This window comes from Tachypleus tridentatus, chromosome 6, assembly GCF_004210375.1.
Source record: "Tachypleus tridentatus isolate NWPU-2018 chromosome 6, ASM421037v1, whole genome shotgun sequence".
Taxonomy (NCBI): domain Eukaryota; kingdom Metazoa; phylum Arthropoda; class Merostomata; order Xiphosura; family Limulidae; genus Tachypleus; species Tachypleus tridentatus.
The window spans coordinates 82,085,891-82,094,323 of NC_134830.1; the positions used below are offsets into that span (position 1 = coordinate 82,085,891).

At 33.6% G+C, this 8,433-nt stretch overlaps 1 protein-coding gene across 3 annotated transcripts in view; it reads right to left on the reverse strand.

The window, feature by feature from the left end:
* Positions 1-6,148, reverse strand: part of LOC143252920 (very long chain fatty acid elongase 6-like) — a 37,402-nt gene extending 31,254 nt beyond the window's left edge. Inside the window, exons 1-2 of one of the 3 annotated variants that reach the window (XM_076505789.1) lie at positions 5,997-6,121; positions 5,770-5,891 (exon numbers count right to left, since the gene is read on the reverse strand). The gene's annotated coding sequence lies outside the window, so the exon portion shown is untranslated. Of the gene's footprint in view, positions 1-3,889; positions 4,067-5,769 lie in introns of those variants that run through there. The other 2 variants (XR_013029241.1, XR_013029240.1) reach the window with 2 other exon arrangements.
* Between the last annotated feature and the right edge of the window lie 2,285 nt (positions 6,149-8,433).

An 8,433-nucleotide genomic window follows, 5' to 3' on the forward strand; every position in this document is an offset into this window, starting at 1 on the left:
TTGTTTATAGGAATTTCTGTTGATGTTATAGTTTAAACAACATTGTAGTTCACTTCTGCTTTCAATGAGAATTATTCAGGCAACGTAACCTGATCTTGTATTCTCATGGGTATTAAAACTTTAATTAAAATAAAGTACAGAACATAGTACAGGCTAACAAAGATAATTATTGAGGTTACAAAGTTGTCACAATAAAGGTGTATAAAAGTCGAATATTTACATACATTGTGTTTGTTATTATTGTTAGTATTCTTATACAAACATTTAGTTATTGTTCAATGAATGGTGATTTAGTCTTTAACCTTTTAATGCCATTTAGTAGTGCTTGTTATAAAGCGCAAATCTACAAAATAGGCTATCCGTTCTTTTCTCACCATGGATATCGAAACTCGAGTTTTAGTATTATAAGCTTTCAGACTTACTGCTAAACCACAAGGGAGCGCCACTTATTTATGCAGTAAGGTTTTGTGGTTTTGGGATTAACCGATGCTCGTAAATTTTACATATTAACTTGAGTTGTTCAGAGACAATAACATAAGGTAATCACTAGTGAATTGCAAATTTTACTAAAAATCACTACTTTCAAATATTTTACTGAACTATTAATAATAACTAAATTAAATATGAATACAATATCTGGCTTCAGCTATGAACGATACATTTTAATCGTATTTTGATGAAATAGCTATGTATTATATTAAATGACATAGAAGTACACAACTGTTAGTAGCCTTAACTGTTATGAAACAATCTAAACGGATATACACAACTTTTTGTGGTGTGTAAGTGCGACAAATATAGCTTAAATTACGCAATTTACGGGTGTATGATATCAGTGAGTCAAATGTAACAGAAGTGAAGAACTGTTACCTGCATATAACTGTGATGAATGTAGCTTGAAGCAAGCAGTTGAAACAGAAGTAAACAGCTGTTTCTGGTATGGAAAAGTGATGAATATTGTAACTTAAAGCACGAAATTGAAAAAGAGACACACAAATGTTACTGTTGTGTGACTGCAATGAATCAGTTGAAACAAAAGTAAACAAATGTTACTGGCACGTTACTGTGATGAATGTTATAGCTTAAAGCAAGCAATTGAAATAGAATTGTACAACTGTCACTGGTATGTAAGTGTAACGAATGTAGTTTGAAGCAAGCAGTTGAAACAGAAGTGCACAACAGTGTAACTATGATGAATGTTTCACTTTATAAGCAAATTTTATTGCTTAAGAAGAAAGTGTGCTTTTACCTGAAATAACTATGTTCCAGGATGAGAAGTTGTCGTATAATATTCCTTTTACTTTCTGAGATATAGAAGATTTAATCTATTTGTGTATCCTTTTTTATTCAGTTATTCAAATTGGATGAGTTTAGTAAACTAACCTCAACCTTTAGAAAGGCAATGCATTTATAAAGTCTGTGTTTGTGATACTAGGAATGCTGATATAAAGGGGCAAACGCTTGTAACAATTGTACCATAAGTTCTTACAGTCCGAATGGGTCAGACATACAAACCATTTACACATATACACCTTTAACAACCGTATAATAAATCTTTAAAAGCATTGGAGAGACACTCTCAAGTTACAAAATAAACTAAATACAAAATTACAAGTTACAAAACTACTTGAGAAAGTCAGCAGAGCAGCTACAAATATTCACAAAACCACAGATTTCTTAATCAGTTACTGACTAACATTATTGAACGCTTCTAGCTGGGTAACAAACAGACTTACTGCAATTATAATTGCACCAGAACAAAGCACGGGGACCAAATGGTAGTGCTAGTGTTCTTTTCATACTAAACATCACCAAAAAGAAGAGCTATTTGACGTATATCTAGTTAGACTTGAACATGAACGCTATTTTAAAATGCATATGTTCACTCCCTCACTCCATATGTAGGTGTGGTGAAATTAAACAGTGAAGATATGTGGTCATCTGGATCTATGGCGCTGTGTCATAAGATTTGGAAACAATGAGTAGCATGGGGTATGCCAGAGTAAGGTGAGCCTTGACGGAGGGGCTTCACTGGCTAATTAGAAGACAAGATACGCTCTTGTGCAAGGAATTTATGATATTCAGTGATGACAAGAAAACCCACTTGTAGAGAAACATACATGTAAAAACGGCTGGTTTGGGTTGAGAAGTTTTTTTATGTAGAGGAGCGAACAACGTTTCGACCTTCTTCGGTCATCGTCAGATTCAGAAAGAAAGAAAGAGGTAACTGACCAATAGCTGACCACATGTTTGAAGGGGGTTGTGTAACTGAGTGCATGAATGTAGAGGGCGTGCTTAGATGTTTGAATATATATGTATATATATATATTAATATAGGTATAAAGGTGTTCTTTTGTATTTCTTTATTTTTGGTTTGAGTTGTTGCATAAGTAAGGCTTCTTTAATTTTGCGTTCGTTTATGTTTGTTTCTTTATTTAATATTTGGGTGTTTTTTATCGTTATGTTGTGTTTATTTGATTTGCAGTTTTCGAAAACGTGTGAAGGTGACTTTTTGTGTTCTTTGAATCTGGTTTCCATTGTTTTACTTGTTTGTCCAATACAGAAGTCGTGGCAGTTATGACATTGTATTTTATAAATAATGTTGGTGTGGTGTTTGTCAGTGTAGTTTTTACATAGTATAGACCTTAGTTTTGTGCCTGGTTTTGAATAAATTTGGTATTAACTGGAATGTCATATTTTGTTACTAGTTTTTGTCAAATGTTGGTTATTTTTCTGCTGATGTCGGGAATATATGATATGCAGCAGTATATGGTTTAGTGATGTTTTGATTCGTGGGATATATTTACTTTTGTTAGTTGATTTTGCTTTTTGTCTAGGTGTATGCGTATAATGTTTTCTACAGTTTGTGGAAGAAACTTATTGATGTTGTTGAAGTATTGTTTTATTTTGTCTAATTCGTCGTTAATTTTATCTGGTGAGCATAGTTTTATGGCTGTGTTTATTTGGTTTCTTAGTATGTTGAGTTTTTATTTTGTTTCATGCGCTGAGTTCCAGGGAATGTATAGTCCAGTATTGGTGATTTTTTGGTGGATTTCTGTTTTAATTGTGAATTGGTTCTTGTAATTTTGAGGTTAAGAAATGATATTTGATTGCTTTCTTCCTGTTCACATGTGAAGTTGATGTTGGGATGTATAGAGTTAATGTGATTGAAAAAATTAAGTGTGAATTCTGTAGAGGAGCGAACAACATCTATGTTTGTGGAAAATTGAGCTAATATAAATTTCAACGTTACATATTAATCATGGTTGGAAATTTTGTTTTTCTCCAGTTTTTGTCATGAAACGTTATTCGATTTGAAAGTACTACAAGTGTTTATAAGATGAACTCTGATTTTGAGGCTGGATTGATCAGCTTTTGTGGATGGGTAATTATACACTACAGATGAACTATTTGAAATTGTCTGCACTAGATGATTTAGTTCATTAAATTAATTAACTAAAACCATTACTCACACTACATTATCCAAATGATGTTGCACACAACAGAGTGTGTGCCATCACATGTACAGCACGTATGCACACTCACACTGTGTACACGCACCATAAGTGAAGATAATTATACAAATTATACATACACTGCTGGCCAAAATCTTAAGGCCAATGAACACACATAGGAACAGAGAAACAAGAAATTTAACTTGAACTTCTCCTTTTGTTCATTGACAATAAGACTAGTCCACAGAGGTGAGTAGCATGCCATTTTGAAAATTCTGTCAGAGTTTGGTTTGGGATATAATTTTGAAGGAAATTAATTCTTATCATGTGATCATATCTATTTAACTGTTTCTTGTGTTCTCCAGCTATTGGAGACCTTGTGTGACCTTGTAGGTCATTACACTCCAATTTGTCACTTTATAAAAACTAGTCTCTTTTCTTTTTTTTTATTAGTTTTGCATGTACACATTTTGGAGACGTTTCTTTGTTCTTCTTAACATTTTGATCTTCATATTTTCTTGTTAGCTGTAGTCTTGCTTGTGGATACTACACTTCCATATAGGTGGATCGTAGCCTTGAGGCTGGCGTTCTGGATTATGGACTTCTAGATCCTGCATTTGTATTTCGTTAACGTATATAAAAAGAAAGAAAAAAAAATCGCTATCTGTATTTTGGAGTTGTGAGTGCTTTTGGGGAATGACAATTTAATCGCACTATTCGGTCAGACAAGAGGAGTAAAGGAGTTAGCAGTGATGAATAGCTGCATTCCCTCTGTAGTATATTAGTTCAAAATTAGGGATGGTTGACATTAATGTGACCCTTGCATAGCTTGTCGCGAAAATCCGAAAGCAAAAACCCTCTTTACCATCTTGACGACAAAAGATTACTGTGCTGCATTGATGTGTGTGTTTATGGGTCGAGGTGTTTATACACTGCTGGCCAAAATCTTAAGGCCAATGAACATAAAGAAAAAAATATGCATTTTGCGTTATTAGACTCAACCACTTATTTGAGTAGAGCTTTCAAAGATGAAAATAACAAAAGAGAAAATAAAAGTAAAAAAACTTTTTAGCATTTAATAACGAAAATGTGAACACTATGAAATTAGCCTAAATACTAGCTGGTCAAAAGTTTAAGACCATACCAAAAATAGCCCTAAACAGGTAGGAAATGTCCAACAAGAGGTCTCTGTAGTGAGTTGCACGGCCGTCATTGCGAATAATTTCAAACATTCTCTTTGGCATGGTCGATATAAGCATTTGCAGAAAGCTAGCTGGAATGTTATTCCAAGTGGTGAAGATGACTTCACGAAGATCATACACTGTTTGGAATTGACGTCCATTTCTATAGACTTCCCTTGTCATCCACCCCCAAACATTTTCAATGGGCTTCAGTTCGGTCAAACATGCTGGATGGTCCAAAAGAATCACGTTATTTGCCATGATAAAGTCCTTTGTCCTGCAGGTATTGTGGATTGCAGCGTTGTCCTGCTGAAATATTCAATCATTTCTACACAAGCAAGGGACTTCAATCAATAAGAATGCTCTCTCAAACATGCAAATGTAGCCAGCTGTTGTTTGACGCCCCTGTATAACCTGAAGCTCCATTGTTTCATGGAAGGAGAAAGCACCCCAGATTATGATGGAACCTCCTCCACTGTGTCGTGTAGAAAATGTCTCCGGTGGGATATCCTTTTCGTGCCAGTAACGTTGGAAGCTTCTGGACCATCCAGGTGAAGTTTTTCTCATCAGAGAACAAAACCTGTATCTTCTTGAACTATTTCAACACTTGTAATAAAATACGTATATAAAGTACAAAAATATATGAACAAAAAAAGGCTTATAGTAAAAAAGGATCATAAATTATTGCTAACATACTTGGAATTCAAATTATTTCAATCTCTAATTACTGTGTGTGTGTGTGTTTTTCGTATAGCAAAGCCACAAAGGGCTATCTGCTCAGCCCACCGAGGGGAATCGAACCCCTGATTTTAGCGTTGTAAATTCTAATTACTGATTTCATGTGTACGTGAAGGTATGAAAATACAAGTATTGTTAAGGATTTCAATACAATCAAATCATTGCTCTTACCTTTTTACTTGTTTGTGACAAATGTAATTAGGATAATAGGTTTGAAACAAAACAAATGTTATTGTAGTTATCTGTTACAATTATGCAGCTTTAATTATGAATCTCAAATCTAAATACAAAAATTGTTGATTATACTAAATCTAGGAATGAGTTATAAATTCAAGTACTGTCTGTTGTGCAGGTTGTGAGAAAAATCAAGAAGTAAACGTTTGAAAAATTCCTACCACAATTTAGTTGCGCTCCACTGTTCACTTGGAAGATAAGCTTATGTCACAGTTTCTAAAGCCTTCACTCAAATTCAGCCAGTACGGGTATTTCCAAAGTTCGCTAAAGATAGTTATTTTAACTGTGGAAGAAATAGAAAATTATATCTAGGCAGTATCACCGCTTGGTAAGTAGGGTATTTGTATCAAATCTTACAAAAAATTATAAATCACTGGTATTTTCTTACTGCAGTTAGACATGTGACGGTTCTATTCGGACGTTAAACCGGCTCTATCCGTCATTAGAACTGCAATGGCAGGACGTTTTTCCAGTATAACAGTGTTGATGGAGACGAGGCTACCTAAAAGTAGAGAGTATTACGTCATAGCCACAGTCAATACTCTTGAAATAGCAACCACAACAGCCAATTGCAGCCACTGTTTAATTTGTTTTTATTTTATTTTCTATCTGTAATAACTAACTTTTTTTCTTCTTTCGTGAAATGAAGATATCATATGGGTTGAATAAGTTTTCTGGTCTTAAATAAAACTTTACCAACGACAAAAAATATTAGTAAAATAAATGAAGCATTATACTACAGTCACAACAGCTTTTGTTGTTTTACCTTTTAGATAATGAAATATCGATTACCCTGCTGTTCAAATGTCTTCACAAATGAGTGTGGATGTGTATTTTCATATAGCAAAACCACATCGGGCTATCTGCTGAGTCTACCGAGGGGAATTGAACCCCTGATTTAGCGTGGTAAATCCATAGACTTACCGCTGTACTAAAGGGGAACCCTTCACAATTTAAGTAGTATTGAAGATAACTTATTTGTATGGATAGTAGTAGTCGCACATATGGTAATCTATATTTATATGGTATTGTTCTTTCCAGACATCATATTTAATACAACTATATACACTCATTGAACTCATCCAGAAAACGAGGAAAAGTCAGGGGAAAAATAATTCGAATATTTGACTTTTTTGTTCATATTAACACGTCTTTATAATGCACACAGAAACATTATATAAATATTGATACAGAAGTGTTACTATTATAAGCCTTTAACAAAACAATAAAGCGATGAAAAAATGTTTTCAAGTTTTAACATAACGTAATAAAAATAAGGGGCAGTTTGGTTCTTTAAGGCTGTCCCTGATAACATAAAATATGTTCTTTCACATGTATTTTTTACTCAAAATTCATTACGAATACAAATAACAAGGGACCATTTGGATTTTCAAGGCTGTCCCTAACAACATTACATATACCATTATACACTCTTGTTTTTTTGCATTCAAAATTTCTTATAAATACGAAGAACAAGGCACCATTTGTACCTCTGAGACTGCACCTGAGAACATAATCTATATTCTACAGCGGTAAATCTACGGATTTATGATACTAAAATTAGGGGTTGGATTCCCCTCAGTGGACTCAGCAGATAGCTCGATGTGGCTTTGCTATAAAAATACACACAAACACGCATAATCTATTCTTATGCACTGTTGTTTTACTCAGAATTGCTTATAAATACAGACATTAAAGGAGCATTTAGATCTTCAAGTTTGTTTTTAGTTAAATAGTATACAATATTTCCTGATAGATGTTATCTTGTTATTTTTAGACGAGAACTTTGTTAAGACAACATATTAAAACAACATTTCAAAATATGTATTCGCTGTTCGAAAAATGTTAAAGTCAAATGCATGTGTAACAGAAGTATTGATTTGTTTAAATACACGACTCAAATAAATGAATATATTAAACAGTATTCAGTAAAGTTTAATGTAAAAGAAAAAGTACTTTTTATAACATCAGGTATTTTGTAATTCTATAACTTTTAACAATATAAGGAATATTGAATCGAAAATTATAATGAAGGTAACGCGAAATTTTTATCTCATTAAGGAGGAGTGCGATTTGTCTCTATTGTAGAGTTATGGATTTCAGATTTTTGTTTGTTTGTAGCTCAGCACAAAGCTGCACAATGGGCTATCTGTACTGTGCTGTCCATGAATCTCGAAACCCTGTTTTTATCGTAATAATTTCGGAGTGATATCACAAAATATTTCCCACAATGTATACTGTGGATGTGTTATAGGAGTAAGAACCAATCTCTACAAGTCAATGGTGGGTGCTAGAGTGTTGCTGACTGACTACTTTCCCTCTGGTTTAATATTCAAAATTAGGGATTATGGCGGATAATCTTAGTAGTATTGATGTAAGTACAAACCTCTTACACAGATCTCACTCTGAAAATGTCCACCGGTGACAAAACGATAAGTCAGGAAGTTTGTAATGCTAACTGACTTGTTTCTAAATTGACTTGTAAGTAAAAGGTCAAAAATTTTTTGAAATTCCGCCAGAGCAGCAGGTGTGGTTAAGATTACAAAGATATATCCGTGAATGAAAAATATGTTGTAAAAGAAGCCAAAGAAGGTTTATATCCAAAAGAGATGATGATGTCGCAAATAAAGTTGCGAGGAGAGATACCGACCAGGGATTTGTAATGAGGTTCCGGAAAAGCATGATTACTTAAAGTTATAATTACTGAGCTTTATGATAATTCTATATTAGCATTTTGACTTTTTTCTTGGAACCACTATAACAAAACCTACAACTTAATGTTTCGATCTTCATGTCGAAGTTAACAAGTGTGTATACATATGTAA